Here is a 15651-nt window from a genome sequence, read left to right as displayed (position 1 = left end):
AATAAAGGAGGCAAGGTCAGAGGAGCAGGGGGGAAAATCCGGGAATCAAGCAAAAACTCTGAAGCGCCTTTGGAGATAGGGTGGGAGGGGAGCCCTTCTGCCCCAAATCTGGAAACGGTCAGTCGGCCCGTCAGGTCCTGCGCCCCACAGCAAGGCTTCGGTCAAATTCTGGGAATTTCCCACTGGGTCGGCAGGGCTGCGGCAGATTTTCCCGGACGCGAGCGTGCCGTGCCCTCCGCGGCCGCTGGGTGGCGCGGCGCGGGGCACCGAGCGTGGGAAGCGCGGGCGCGCGGGCGGGCTGAGCTCACACTCCCGGGAAGCGGCCGCGGCGGAACCGGGGTCCGCAGCGACTGCGCATCGCGCGCCTCTCGCGGGGCGCTCGGGGGCTGCGAGGTGGGCTGCGCGGTCCCCCGGGAGGGAGGAGGCCGCCGGAGGTGAGAGCGGGGCCCTGGCGGGGTGTCGGGCGTAGGTGGAGGGGGGCACCGCGGGCCGGGCCTGCGGACGCTCCCCGAGGGCCCCGGGGCGGGGGGGTGGGGGGAGGCGGGCGCCGGGGGCGATGACGGGGGGCTCGTCCGCCCTCCGCTCGCGCCCCACCCGCGCTGCGGTGCGGCCTCCGGGTGCAGCTGCCCTGGCCGCGTGGGTGGGAGCGGATCGTGGCCGGGAGCGGCTCCGGGCGGCCCGCGGGCTCTGGGGCCAGGGCTAGCCGGGTGGGGGAGATGGCAGAGCAGCCCCCTGGCCCCGGCGCGGCAGCCCCTGCCCACTCCCACCTTGCATTTCTCCGCTCCGCAGTGGGCGTGGTGCCCCTTTGCTGCAGAGGGGGCGCCCGGAGTTGAGGAAGGCAGTGGGGGAGGGAGAGCGCAGAGACAGGTGGTTGAGGGGGCGAGGGCTGGTGCGCGGAGGCTCGTGATATTAATGCGTATTTCTTTCTCCCCCCTTCCTCAGGGGGCGCGGAGGTGCGTGTGGAGGAGGCGGCGGGAAGGCCAGAGGCATGGCTCGGGAGAGGGCAGGCTGCAGATGCCACTGGGCTCTCTCTCTTCTCTGATCAGTCCCCCCACCCCCAAAATTAATAAAGTGGTAGGGGTGGCGAGGGTGGAGGAGTCTGATGAAGACCTGGCCCAGAACTGCCCCGAACTGCCCCTAGCCGGCCGCCTGGCTCCCGCGTGCATATCCGGAGCCGCATACTCTGAGCATTCTGCAGAGGCTGTAGGGCTGGGGGGGGGGGGGGGGGCGCTGAGGGGGGGGGGTGGGGGGGCTGTGTGAGAAAGCCCAGGGCTAAAGAAGCTTCAGCAACAGAGTCAGCTTCAGAGATAGGGGTTGGGGGCGGGGGCTGGAGGTGAGGGGGAGTCTCCAGGCCTACAGCTCAAGTTCATAGGTGGTGGGAGGTGGGGTCTGTAGGGAAATAGGGTCATGTCCTTAGGACCCCCTCCTTCCAGCTTTGTTTAGAGCTATAGACCAAAATTTGGGATTCGGCATTTGCCAAATGTGCTTATTTCTTTTTTCTTTCCCTTTCGGTTTGTTTTGTTTTTTTTTTTTTTTTTTTAGAGGAACTGCAAATGACAGAGCAGAGGGACGGCTGGGGCAACCAATCCTGGAGCCGCTGCAGCACTTGTTCTCCAAACACACACATTCTGGTGCAAGGACAGAGAGGAGGGGGCTGCTGGCTCCCAGGCCCTCCCGGGACCCTGGCCCCCTTGCTGCTCCCTGCTGCGGACAGAGGCCACCATGGGCCAGGGTGGTGATGGTGCTGCAGCCCCTCCCTGCGGCCCAGCCTGGGAAGAAGAATGCAGAGCCAGGCAAGTCTCTCTCTCTGTGTCCTCTGGGGTGGAAGGAGCAGGTATAGACAGGGCTGGGGCAGCAGGGCCTGGTGCTGCTTTGGCATTGGTGGTGAAAGGCCTTTACCTCCAGCCCCTTGGGTTTGGTTCCACCCCTGGCCTGGCCCTCACCAACCGCGTCTATGTGCTTATCGGTGCCACCATGTTATATAACGCTTATATAATCTCCCAGGGCGAGCGCTGTGTCTCTGTTCTCAGGTCATGCCGACACTGTGTCCCTGTGGGAGGCAGGATCTGTGGAAGCTTGCGGGTGGACCTTCTCCCCCGTCCTCAACCTGGCTCCTCCTCCTGATCCCGGGCCTAGGAGGGAGGATGGGAGAACAGGGGCCCATCCACACCAGCTGTCTGGGGTTAAGAAAGAGGAGTTGACTGGGTGGCCTCCTCACCTTCCTGCTTCCCTAGGCCCCCTTGCCCAGTGAACTGTCTGGTGGAGTGGATGCCAGCCTCGTGTTTTGAGGCCCGCGTTTGTTCCTGGGGCCCCCTGCATGGCAGATGGGCGGGATGAGATGACCCCTAGAATGTCGTAGTGGAAGAATACGTGGTATATAGGGTTGGAGGGAGAGGGGCGGAAATTAACTCTGCTTCGAGGTTTTGATCAGAAGTGACTAGAAGGATGGTGGTGGCATTAGGAGACATTTGGGGCAGGCCTCGGAGCTAGAGGATGGTCAGGGAAGGGTGTACAGGGAAGTGGATCAGACAGCAAAGATAAACATGGTGTTCTTTTACTGTACTCTCCACTGGGCTGTCCCTGGTTACCAGGGCAACAGAAGCAGTGATGAAAATCATGCCTTTCGTTCAGTGGAAAAATCTGGCTCCTCCTCCTGCCTATTCCTTCTCTAATCGCCTGCGACCCATTGGGAGGTTGGCGGCTCCAGGGATCAGAGACCCCAGTATATCCCCATCAGGGCCCCCGTTCCCCAGTTTTTTAATCATCTTGCCCCTTCCTGCATCCTTTATCTCCCCCAGAGCTTGGCAGTTGCGCAGGAGTTGGAGTGGATGGAGGAGGGGAGGGCACGGACGTCATGGCAGGGCAGGGCGAGCAGAGCGTGGGCAGAGATGTGGTTGCAGGAATGACTGGCGCACGAGGAGGGTCAGGCATTGATCAGCTAGATGGCACTTGTTTCTGGGGTGGTGGGAGCTGGGGGTGGAAAGGGTTGGAGAGGGCCTGCAGAGTCTGGCAGCGTAGGCTTCCTGTAGTAGAGAAGGCCTCGAGGCTTCTTTTGTTGCCCCGGCTCCCGATGAAAGCTAGGGTTCATTTATGCAGCAGATATGGCATACCTACTGTGTTGAGTAAGGTTCTGGGAGCTGGGAAGACAGGACTGGGCCTTGACCTTGAAGAGATTGTAGTAGATGGGAGGAAGGTAGGTATATAGGGGAAGATCAGCCTGGCTTTGTTACAAGCCTGGAATCTGGGGCCTCAGGCAGGAGACTGGCGGTATTCCAGACTAGAGGTGATGGATTAGGATGGAGCCTGTAGGAATGCAGAGGAAGAGTAGTTCAGAGAGCCCCTTTGGCTAATAGATAGGACATGGGGAGGGGAGGGGTGAAGATTTTGGGTCTTAGTGATTGACAGAAACATCAGGATTCAGACCTCTTGAGGGGCATTGTGTTTGATTTTATTTCAGACCTACTGCCTTCAAGACCACGGCAGGGTGTCCAGATAGAAATGTTTCTTGTCAGGCAGAATTTGCAATGGAAGTCAATTCTGGGACAAGACTTGTAGGAAATTGTATTACAAAGTCTCGAAGGCGCTAGGTTGCTAAGAGCGTATACTGAGAGAGAGAGAGCTCAGGACCCAGAGCATCGGCCTAGATTGGGTGAGGCTGTATGTCTTGTACTTGTTTATGATCCCAGCACCCACCCAGACTGCTGGACCCGTTTCTGCTAAAGAACACACACGTCTGCTACCAAACCACACCCCTTTTTGAAGTTCAGGTTTCTGTTTAAGTTTCCTTCTCCCTAGTAACTATGTCCAAGAAGACATGTATGTCCTGGAAAGATAGATACAGATACTTCTCCAAGCTTTCTCCTTGCCCTTTGCTGTACCATTCACTTAGAAATTACTGAGAAGCCCCAAGATGTACCTGCTAGAGAGGTGAGCCATAGGTCTTTAGCCTCCCCCCAGGAAAGCTGTTTGTTCTGGTTCCTTCCCAGTCATCACTCTAGAGAAGTAAGAGTACTGGACAGAGGGTCAGGAGGCCTTTGCCAGCTGTATGATCTTGGGCGAGGCACTCTCTAGGCCTTATTGCCTAGTCGAAGAGGTCTGGTTTCTTCCATCTCTAAAGGCTTCGGATTTGACATCCAAAGCTTTATCCAACTTTGTCGGGGTTTCTGGTGAGGGCCAGGCTTTTTGAACAAGCCACGCAGATTTCTTCGGTACTTTGTGGGAGGGAGTAGCAGGGTGGAGGCCTGGTCTCCAGAGTAGGCCCCTGTCTCCAGAGTGGGTGGGAGCCCATCAGAGGGAGTGTGGTCCCTATTCCTCTTGGGAATTTGGAAACACTGGAAGAGTAGATTTTCCCAGTGACCAGGGATTGGCAAACTGCAACCCATAGGTCAGACGCCTGCTTTTGTAAATAAAGTTTTATTGGAACCCAGACATGCTCATTGTTTCTGTATGGTTTATGGCTGCCTTCCTCCTGCATTGGTGTAGCTGAGTAATTGCAACAAAGACTCTCATCCGTAAGCCTGAGGTACTTACTGTCCTGCCCTTGAGGAAAAAGTGCGCCATAGACCAGCAAAGTGCTTAGATCTCCACTGGGGATGCTTACTGTAGCCACGTCAGATTCCTAAGGTTCTTGAAGATTCTGCATTGGGCCTTCCTTTGTTATCCCATGAGAGGATAATGTGGCAGTTGAAATAGGAGAGCATTGGAGTCAGCCCAAAGATAGCCGTCTTGGGTCTGGGAGATCCCTTTCATTTCCAGCCCTTTCCCTAGAGCCTGGAGGTGCCCCCTCTCCACCCCATGTCTTTGAGCCTGGTGACCTGAATTCCTCCGCAGGGATGGGTTGTGGCCTCACTGTGACAGCTGATGCTCCCTCTCATCTCATTCTGATTTCCTAGGCCGTGCAGAGCAAAATGGACCAACTCAAGCCCCATAAGGAGAAGGAGAGGCTGGTTAGTTCTACCAAGTCCTGCAGTGTATTTCCCTTGATATCTTTGCTTTGTCATTTCCAGCCTCACTGCCCCCTTTTAGTGCCAGGGCCCCTGGAGATGCATTTGCCGAGAGCCTGCCACCAAGCTGCGTTTGTCTGCCTGAACCTGGCACTCATCCACCCTGTCGGAACAAGGCTCTCCAGCTTGGAGCTTGCGGGGTTTGCATCTGTGTTGGCTTGGGTCCGGATTCTTGTGGCCAACTTTACAGTCTCCTCCTGTGTCCAGGCTTCTGCCCTTTGGACCTGGTCCTCATGCCAGAGTCATCATGAAAACTCCTGGTTAGGAAGAGGAGAAGCCACCCCCCGCCCCCCGCCCCGTCCCTCCTACAGGACAGCACTTGTGTCCTGGCTGGTCAAGGCTGAGATAGGAAGTGAGGCACTTTGGTGGCAAGAAGAAACCACGTTCTGGGAACCGCGTTAGGGGTGAGGGTGACTGAGGCTTATTCCCATCGCAGCTGGAAGGGAGGAGGCCGGCAGTGGGAGGAGGGAGCAGACAACCCAGAATAGCAAAGGAGACAGAAGCTAACCATACTCAGGGCTGCTTTTAGCTGGTAATGGTGAGCCTGGCTCTGGGAGTCTTACTTCGCACCTCCCTACACACATTTTCCCCAGAGGCTGCCTCTCTGACTGTTCTCATCCCCCCCAAAAAGAAAAAAAAGGGTCCTTCTTAAAAGTCCTCTGAATACCTTTCATTTGTAGAATTTAGGGTGACCTCATCCTACCTGGGCTTGACCTGGTGTTGACACAAGCACACTGACCTGGGGAAATATTTGTTTACCGGATATTGATTAAGGGTGTGTTACGCGTAGGGCACTGGGTGAAGTTCAGAGGCTGCCAAGGAAAACACAGGATTCACAGTGTAGCCAGGAAGGCGTACGGACAGTTGAACCCATTATCACATGATCTGCAATAGAACCCAAGCTTCCCGAGAGCAGATCTGTGTCTGTCCCGTTCATTGCTGTCAGCATGGTGCGGGGTATTTGCTGGGCACATGCGCGCACATGTTTAATTGGTTGACACGTCTGGATCTGGCGCGTCCTAGAAGTGTGCTGGAGGGATCCACTAGGCAAGTGGAGGAAGAGGGGAGCTCATGGCAGCAAGTGTGGCCAATTCAGGGGAAGATGGGACGTCCCTGGGCATTGTGGTGATGTGAGGGAAAGAGGGTAGAGAAGAGGTAATGCCCCGTGGGCATGGGGATCCTTGGGCATCAGGGGACCACGAGATAGGAGAATGATCTGGCGCGAGGAGGCAGGTCAGCAGCAGCCCACCTCGTTGAAGGAAACAGAGGGCTTGGCGGGGGGGCAGGAGAAGCAGCTGGTGGCAGGAAGGTAAGACGGGGCAGGGGGAGTAGCAACCAGTGGGAGAGAAAGCATGGTGGAGTCTCCAGGCCCCCCAGGGTGAAAGTAGAGCTGAAGCAGGTGAGTCCCAGAGGAAGGTGATGGAAGTGACAGAGAAGACCAGTGTCAGCGCTGCTCCACGGGTCTCAAAAACAATCGTGTGCAGGCACGACCCCCCTGTGGTGGGGCAAGTGGGAGGAAATGAGCGACCGTTGGAGATCACGGTTACTCTGCAGCATTCTTACTACGGAAATGTTCCTATGTGTGTGAAGATAGAGTTAGTAGAAGAAGATCCCATGTTCTCATTACAGCTTCAGCCTGTAATCCACATGTGGCCCCTCTCATTTCATCTGTACCCCACCCACCTGTTCCTTACTCCTCTTTTGCATTTTGTTACTGCGAATCCCAGACACCCTATTTCATCCGTAAATTCTCCACTATGGATCTCTTAAAGCATAACGCCGTGGTTGTATCATCCCCAAATCTCCCCAGTCACCTACCTGGCCAGTGTTTACGTTTCCCTGCTGGTCTCCATTTTTTAACAAAAATCTGGTTCCAAACAAGATCCACACATCTCATTGAGTTGATGCTTATTCTCACGTCTGTGAATAAAGATTATGGACATGCTTAAAAGAATTTATGTTTTGCGGTTCTGCCTTTTAGATTGACTTAGCTGCCCCCCTCTGTCTCCCTTCAGCTGCCATCAACAGCTTTCCTGAGTTCTCTTGAACCATTTTGTGATTCCTGACCGTACTTCATTATTGCTCTTGTCTTTGTGGTTTAATGGAACTGGTCATTTATTCCTTCCTTCAGTAAGTATTTCTGGAGAGCATGCTCTGTGCCGGGTGCTGGGCATGCAGCTGTGAAAAGTCATGCAGGTACCCTGCTCCCTCTGGAGCTCACAGTCTAACCATGACACAGTGGTTTGGGTCTGTCTGCCTGTTGTCTCTTTCCCCCACGTGTTCACCCCAGCCGAGTTGGGCGACTGTCACGTCACTTTGGGCCGTCTGCTCTGCTGTGTTCTAGGGCTTGGCATTCATGTTCCTGTGCTGTCATTTATGTGGTTGACAAAAGGTGCCTCTAGAACCATCTAGGAGGTGGGGTGTGGCTCCTGTGACGGGCCCCTTTCCAAGCCATGGGATTGGGAGTCTAGCAGTGTTCCCGACTGACTTGGCATAGATCCATTTTACACTTTTGGCCTTGAGTCTCTATAGCTAAGCAAGTTAAAATGGAGAGAGCCTTCTTCCCTGGCAGATGGTGGAGAGGCTGAATGAAACATCTGGAAGGTGCTCTGAAATGTTGAAGGGCTCAGCAAACACCAAGTGGTGCAAAGATGTTCTTTGGGCAAGTTGGCTGTTTCAGTGATGTTGTGGATGTCAGGTTGCCTGGGGGCTTTTGTCTGTTCTGATTAGGTTACCTGCCTCGTTATGCCCACTTTCTCCATTTGCTCTTCTTTGCTGTGCAATAGGCAATTGGCTAGCCAGGCTGCCTCCGCACCAGAATCCGATGGTAGAGTTCAGGTCTGGCTTGCTAATGAAACTATTAACTCACTTGCATTTCTCTGTGTAAATAAATAATCAGACTTACGTTTGGACCCCGTGACACTCTGAGAAGAGTCTATGAGTTTTGTATTTTTTTTCCATTTGCGGTTCAGATGCAGATTTATTGCAGTTTGTGGATTAGTATCTGAGCCTTTAAAAAAATCTCCATTAATAAAGTAAATGTAGGGGCGCCTGGGTGGCTCAGTCGTTAAGCGTCTGCCTTCAGCTCAGGTCATGATCCCAGAGTCCTGGGATCAAGCCCCTCATCGGGCTCCCTGCTCCGAGGGAAGCCTGCTTCTCCCTCTCCCACTCCCCCTGCTTGTGTTCCTGCTCTCGCTGTTTCTCTCTCTGTCAAATAAATAAATAAAATCTTTTAAAAAAATAAATAAAGTAAATGTATTCCCAGATATAAAGACTAGTATTCTTGCACCATGTTTTATTATATATTTAAGATAATAATATAAAATGTATTCAATGTGCTGTGATATTTATCTTCTGTCATTGGAGTATTCATAGGTTAGAGTTTGAGGATATGTTTTATTTTCTTCAAATTAAGTGGTCTTTGACTGTTTTGATCAGGTAGCTGTGTTGGTTAAAATTTTTGAGCAGATCCCCGTGTGTGTGTGTGTGTGTGTGTATGTATAATTTCTATACAGCATGTTATGCTGATACATTATATACAGTATAATACACAAAATGAAAAGAATTAAAAGCAGCTGTGGTGCAGTGTACTCTCTGCCCCCCTCCGCGTGAACCATTCATGGTCCAGATTGAGGGCAGCCGCTTCCACCCCCTCTCACACTCAGGACATTGGCGCTCCACTATTCCCTCTCCTTCTGACATCACTAGTTTTGCCTTCTCTCTACTGGATCGCTTCCATGTGCTGTGGTTTCTCTCAGCTTACAATCTTCTTTGACCCCTCCCCCCCAGCTCTTCCAGCTCCGGCTCCTTTCTCTGTCCCCCCGAGGGTCTTCAGTTCCCCAAATCTGCACTTCCTCTCTTGACTCCCTCTGGGCAGGCTTGTCCCCACCTGTCTGGGGGGGGGGAGTGCTCTCGACCAAGCCAGCCATGACCACCATGTTTCCAAATCTAACCATCACTTCTTAGCCTTCATCCCAGTGGCTCTGGCAGTTTGGTACCACCGGCCGTACCCTTTTCTTTGAAGCTCTTTCTTCGCTTGGCTTCCAGGACACAGGTTTCTGGTTTCCCGCCTGCCTCGTTGTCTGTTCCTTTGCAGCAGCTCCTCTCCCTGACCTTGAAACATGGGCCCCCTCCTCTCCATCTCCTCTCTTTCTCTCTCTGACCCTCTCCCAGCCCATGGCTTTCAGTAGCATCTATATGAAAGATGTCTAGAATTTGCTTCAAAGAAACCCTGGGAGAGAAATGAAGATTGACCGTGAGTGGATGACAGTTGGAGCTGGGTGATGGGTACCTAGGGGTTTATTATAGTGCTCTCTCTGGTTTATGTTTAAAATTTTCCATAACGAAAAATTGAAAACCTATATGCTGATGGCCCACAATTATTTGTCTGAAGCCCAGCCCCTCTCCTGAAGTACAGACCTGTGTATCCATCTGCCTACTTAACATTTTAACTTGGATATTAATAGGCATTTCACACTAAACATGCCCAAAACTGAGCTCCTGTTTTTCCCACGCAAATATATTCTTCTGCAGTCTTCCATCTTGGTTGTGGGAATGCCATCCTTCCAGTGGCTCATGCAAAATGCCTATGGTCGTGCTTGACTTCTCTTTCTCTTTCATTTTTCTTTCAGTTCATCAGCAAATCTTGTTGACTCTACCTGCAAATATATAGAGAATATGACTCGTTAGAACTACTTTCACTGTCATCACCCTTGTCCAAGCCACCATCATTTATCACCTGTTTCTTCTTGGCCCCTTGCAGATGATGTAACCCTCACGGTAGGCAGAAGGATCCCGCGATAAAGAAGCCAGGTTCAAAACCCTGCAGCAGCTTCATTTCTCCCTCACTGAAAGTCATGGTTCTTAGTACAGTCTACAGGACCCTGTAGCTTTGAAACGCTGTCCACCGGAAATACAACATGAGTTACACATGAGAGCCACATATGTAGTTTTCACATTTTTCTGGTAGCTAAATTGAGAAAGGAAAAAGAAACAGGTAAAATTAATCTTAATAATTCATTAATCCAGTATGTCAAAAATACTTTACTTTCTGATGCATATTGCAGGGTTTTTCAAACAAAGTCACACCCATAGCACATCTCAGTTTGGGTTCGCTATACGCATCTTGCTCCCAGAGCCTCCTGGGGCTCATGGTTCCCTGTTGGAAATGCACGCCTCTGTGATCAGGTCCCGCTTGACTTCTGTGTTTTTCTCTCCTGCGACTCTTCCTCCTTTCCCTTCGTTCTAGCCACATTGGCCTTTTTGCCGCTCCTCCAATAAACTAGGGATTTCCTCTTTTAGGTCCTATTCCCTGTGTTTGGAACGCTTTTTGCCAGATAGCCCTGTAGCGGACTCTTACTTCCTTTGGGTCTGTGCCGGGATAGTACCTTTGCAGTGGCCCACTCCACCCCCACGCGTTTGCTGGCATCTCCTGCATCCCTTCCCTTGCGGCATTGGTTCTCCTTAGCACCATCACCCACTTAACATACTGTGTATTTCTCTTACTTCATATATATCTTCCCTCTCTCCCTGCTGGACCGTGAGCTCCATGAGAGCAGGGGTTTCTGTCACTTTTGTTCCCTGCTGTATTTCCAGAGCATGGAACAGTGCTTGGCACCTGTAAGATACGTAGATGTTCGTTGAAGAATTAAATGGAATGAATTATTAAGAACGATTCTCTTTTAGTTAAGAACCATCCCGTTGAATGTGCTTTATTGTGTGGTGTCATGTTCTTGCCATGTAGCAGTTTGAAGGTCTAGTTCAAGTCAGGGTATTTTGAAAGAGATCTCTTTATAAAGAGGGGATTATGGGTTCAATTTATAATATAAATGGATTCAAGACCCCCAAAACACTGCATTTCATTCATTTCCTCGGGAGATTTTAAACCACGCTTGAACATTCTGTTTTAAGTGCGTGCCCAGATACGACATTTTAGAGATGATGTCCTCATATTGAATGTGGCAACATCGTCACATGATGGTAGAAATGATTTCCAAATGCCTGTTTTTTAACAGGTTCTTGCTGTGACATAAGTCTCTTTCAAAAAGTAAAGGCTTTCTTACCCATTTTTTAGGTGTCACCTTTACCTTGAAGAGACAGATTAAATATCTGTTTAAAAATATTCATCAAGTAGCATTCTACCGACAGGCACTCACTGCAGAAGAGGTCAGCAGATTTTAGAACAATGATGTTTTCTGCTTTAAAAAAAAAAATGCGTAATTCCTCTTGAAGTTCAGCACCTCGTTTAGGAAGTCTGCCATGAATAATCGGAGTCAGTATGGTCAGATCATTACAGAGGGCTATCAGTTGTAGGGAAGATGGTACCCTGAGATTTGCTGGGTACTTGCAAACTGTACTAAAGTACACAGATGACGGGGGTGTCGCCGACCGTTCTCGTGGGTGTGTTGGATCTCCTGCTCAGGTACGGGATGCCCCCTGCACCTAAGTGACAGTGACCACTGGACGCAAATGGAAGGAGTCGCAGCAGTGTCTCACATGTGGAGTAATAATAAGATTTACTTGCTTGTTTTCAAATAAAAATAAATACAGACATCCTGCTAATTTCTTCTTCACCCCGGTGGATCTCGTACATGCCGCGTCCGAGGTGATGGCTCTAGTTGGTGCTTTTATAGTAACCTCGTCTCTCTCACTTTAATCCAGTTAAGGGTTGGGTCTTCTCTTTTCTGTTGCTCCTAGTATCTAACAGGTCTGGGTTGCGCCAGTACCTATTGGCTGAACAGAGTTGGGGGGGGTAGATCTATTCTCTGACCTCAGGACCTTTGTTGGACAACAAAGCCTGGCAGCCAGATGTCTTTGGTAGCTGCTAGAGCTATTTCTTTAGCAGTATGGAAGGCATGGGTGGCATCAGGGAAAAAGGCATTGCAGTGTTGAGGCTTGGTGAGTCTCGATGCCTCCTCTGGATCCGACAGGAAAGATGGAAGCTGCTTAAGGCCCCCCCCCGCCCTCCCATGCTGTGGAGTAGATGCTTGTGCTCAGCTGCTGCTCTGGAAGTGAGCTGGCAGAGGTTGCTGGAAGAGATGGCCAAGGTAGCTTGAGTAGCCGGCACTCAAGCTATGTCTTCCATCCGCTCACCTGTATGCTGAGAATGTTTGTGCAAGTATGCTCTTTATCCATATTGACGGTCCCCTGGATGTGGACACTGGGAGTTGATTTCTCACTGCTGTGACTGGAAGCACCGTTTAAAAGATGCGTGGCTGGAACGAGAGCTGCAGACTGTGTCAAGAACAGAGGTCCTGGTGTACATTCTGCCATGGAGACTACCTCCCATGTTCCCCGAACCGTGCGTCAATGCGCAAAGCTTGTCCCCCAGTGGGCCACTCTTTGCTACTTAGAAAGCTAACTGATCCATCAGCATCTGTTCATTGACACACATTTGTACAGGGCCTCTTGGGTGAAAGATGGAGTGGGGTGGGGATGGGAAAGGAAGGAATATGCCAGTGTGAATGGGACATGGTCTCTTGTCTTTGAGGAGCTAGAGGTTAGTGGATACTGAAATACTGAAATACAAGACAAAGCTTAAAAGGGATGTGAATGGAGTAGAAGAAGGGGTTACAGGAGCCAAGGGGCTGTTGGGAAGTGGAGGAGAGCTCTTGGAACACGAGCAAGAAGATCTTGTCCATCTTGTTCACAGCTGAATCCTCAGAGGCTAGCACAGTGCTGATCCCCGTCAGGTGCTCCGTAATTACCTATTTGTTAACAATTGGGTGTTGAAGGAATAGGCCTTCACCCAGAGGTGCAATGCAAAGGCCCAGGGGTGAAGGAAGAAATGACTTCTTGGGAGAAAGTAGTTGGTGTGCTCTGAGGGGTGTATGTGGCAAGAGACGGGGCTATATATTGCAGAATTAAGGGCAGTCTTGGGAAAGCCGTGACCAACTTTCTAAGAATTTGATTGTGGTGGTTCTTAACCTCTTTTGCACCAGTGCTCATCAGGAATAGCATAGAAACTATAGTCTCTTTCTCCAAAGAGAAAAAAAATCGCAACAGCACATGATCTGGCACTTACCATCGGAGGACTCCCAGATCCCAAGTTCTAAGAGCATGCTGTTAGCCAGGGGAGCTGTCCGTGCTTACTGAGAGCTCATAATGGATACAAGACACTTGTTTTTCCCTTGGATTCTTTGGGAATTGACTCCCATGAGTGTGTATGGAGGCGTTCCAGCTTTTAAGGGCTCTGATAGGTGGCAGGTACAGTAGTGACCTCGACGAGCTCGGGGAAGCCATGGAGAAGAGGGGAGGGGTCTTTGTGTACAGACAGAAATGGGGAGATCCAGTGTTTGTTCCATTTAGCATGGGACAAAAAAGTTTACCTTGGAAAAAAATAGGAAAAAAAAAAGTGAACCTTTAAAACTTACTAATTTAGAATATGGGACGCTTATGCTAACTTTTTTCTGTGACGTGGTTTCCAACTCAGACACCCGGCCAAGCAGTAATGACAGATTTAGAGAGGCGGTGTTTGCATTTTTTGGGAACGGTGATTGTGGAAAGGAGTCATTAGAGTTTCACGTTACCTTGGTACAGCGATCGAGGAGCTCCTTAGCCGTCCCGATCCATCAGAGGGAGCTGCCTGGAGGTGGCGAGATTTCTCAGGCTGCTTCTAAGAGCAGAAAGCTGGGGCTGAAGGTAGTTTAAAATTAGCTTGTTTTGTTCCCGTTGTCATAAAAAAAAATTCTTATGAAGAAAGAGTATCTGTGTACCTTCAGTTGAAAAATAAATTGACCAGACTTCCTGTCTGCCAGGAGTTTGTAGTCTACCTCATATACAGATAGGACATTTGGAGATTTGAAAAACCCAGTGTGGGCAGCGCACTGTTGACTTTCCTGCCTGTGTGTGTCCTACGAAGTTCATCCCATGGAGGTGCGGTGAGGCAGTGCTTCATCCCAGTGAAGGAGGTCGATTGAAGATCAGCCCTGCGTGCGGCCATGCTCCCCGCAGGCCAGCACCGGAAGGCGCCACTGGAGATGGAAGAGGAGCACCCTTGAGCTCCTGCCCCCAGAGCAGAGCAGGGAGCAGGCTCGGGAACCCATGCAGCAGCGTGTGCTTGATGCATCCTCTTTCTCCCCTCTGCTGAGGCTTCCCACTCGTGTACTCAGTGGGATTTTGCTTTGTGAGCTTAGTCTGTGAGTGAGCTTTAAAGGTTTTTTTCAAGGAGAAGAGCCCCTCCTGTTTTCCCTGCAGATGCATTCGGACTGCAAGTCCAGACACCTTAATGGGGGGTGAAATCAATTTAATGGATTGAGACCAACATTTTTTTTAAAAAAAGAACATAATAGAAAATATTAGACTGCGTGGTGTGTGGTGAAGATGAGTATGATTTCATGAAGGCTTGCTTCACTTTTATGTATTTTATATTTACATATATTTATTTCGTTTTGGATGCCTACATACATATTTCTCGTACACAAAGTATACATGTATGGGTGTGCACAGGGTCACCTTGTAAACTTTATTTCTTACTGTGAGTCAGAGTCCAAAAAGTTCGAGAAACTGTCTCGGAAGGATTTCTTGGCTCTTGGTGTAGATAGTGGGTTCCAGCCGCCTCCCCAGAGGCCATCTCTATGGAGGCAGATGTGGTGAGAGGGCTTTTTTTTTTTTTTAAGAGCAGCAGAGTCAGGCTCTCACAGCGTGATCCAGGCTGTCTGTAGCTGCTTCCCCACTCCTGCCCCCGCTTCCCTGTGCCCGGTGTTCTGCTGCAGCATGGGGGGGGGGCAGGGAAACCTCCCCGGGGGGTGGGAGCAGGGGTCCCCTTCCCGTCTGTTTCACCAGGTATGATTCCCTGGAGAGCAGCATGTTCTGCCCCGTGCCTCTTCTCTGTCTCTTGGCTTTATTAGCTATATCCACACCAAGGTTAGGGCAGAGAGAAAGCCATCCCAACTTAGTATTTTGCCCTGTTGCTCTCCGTTTCTCAGACTCATTGGGTAGGGATGTCAGAGTTCACACGATCTGGGGAGATTCTGGCGCAAGGGAATGAGCCAGCCCCACTCAATGAGTCCCCTTAGATTTGTGATCCTCTGCCTCCATCTTTCCCCCAAAGGGGAGGAGTCTTTCCCGGACGCTAGCTGCCTCTCTTTCCACCAGCTGCGCCCACCAGCCTGCAGAGCGCTGACCCACTTGTCGTACCTCAAATAGAGGTTTAAATTAGGACCTTTAATCTGTAAGAGGCTTACAGCCTGTTGGGTGGCCAGCTCTCTTGACTTCCATGGGGCAGGGCTGGGCTTTGCCTGGCTGTTGTTGTCTTTAAGGAATCACGGGGGTCTGTGGCTTCATGGCAGGAGCGACCCAGGCGTGCAGACTTGTCGAGGACCAGGAAAGCAGGGTCCTGGGAAAGCAGAGTCATGTGCCCGATATTCCTTCTGCTATGGGCACTTACACAGGCCCTGGGAGTGGGTGGGTGGGGTCACCTGGGATGGAATGGGGTGACGGTATGTCTTTTTAATGATGGAGTGGAGAGCCTCGAATTCCATGGGTTTTGGGTGCTGGCCTTGCTTCCCCTGGGTACTGAGCCTGGATCCCTGCCGATGTGCAGTTAGTTCTGCTGGGTCAACATCTGTTTTCATTCCACAGATGTTTATTAATCAAGAGCTGTGTGCCCAGTGTGGTGCTAGGGGCTGTTGGGGACACACAGAAACAT

The 15651-nt window shown here is 51.1% G+C and overlaps 1 long non-coding RNA gene across 1 annotated transcript; it reads left to right on the top strand.

Moving 5' to 3' along the window:
• Positions 1-273: 273 nt before the first annotated feature.
• LOC123846074 (uncharacterized) lies at positions 274-14265 on the top strand. The gene is made up of 2 exons (XR_006791174.3): positions 274-434; positions 1543-14265. It is a non-coding gene; the product is annotated as an uncharacterized LOC123846074 (long non-coding RNA).
• The last annotated feature ends 1386 nt before the right edge of the window (positions 14266-15651 follow it).

Source organism: Mirounga angustirostris, unplaced genomic scaffold (assembly GCF_029215605.1).
Source record: "Mirounga angustirostris isolate CCGP_5_RB_7025 unplaced genomic scaffold, mMirAng1.0.hap1 SCAF_6, whole genome shotgun sequence".
In the NCBI taxonomy this organism is placed as follows: domain Eukaryota; kingdom Metazoa; phylum Chordata; class Mammalia; order Carnivora; family Phocidae; genus Mirounga; species Mirounga angustirostris.
The sequence above is the reverse complement of the archived record's forward strand: the minus strand, read 5'-3'. Positions and strand labels throughout refer to the sequence as shown.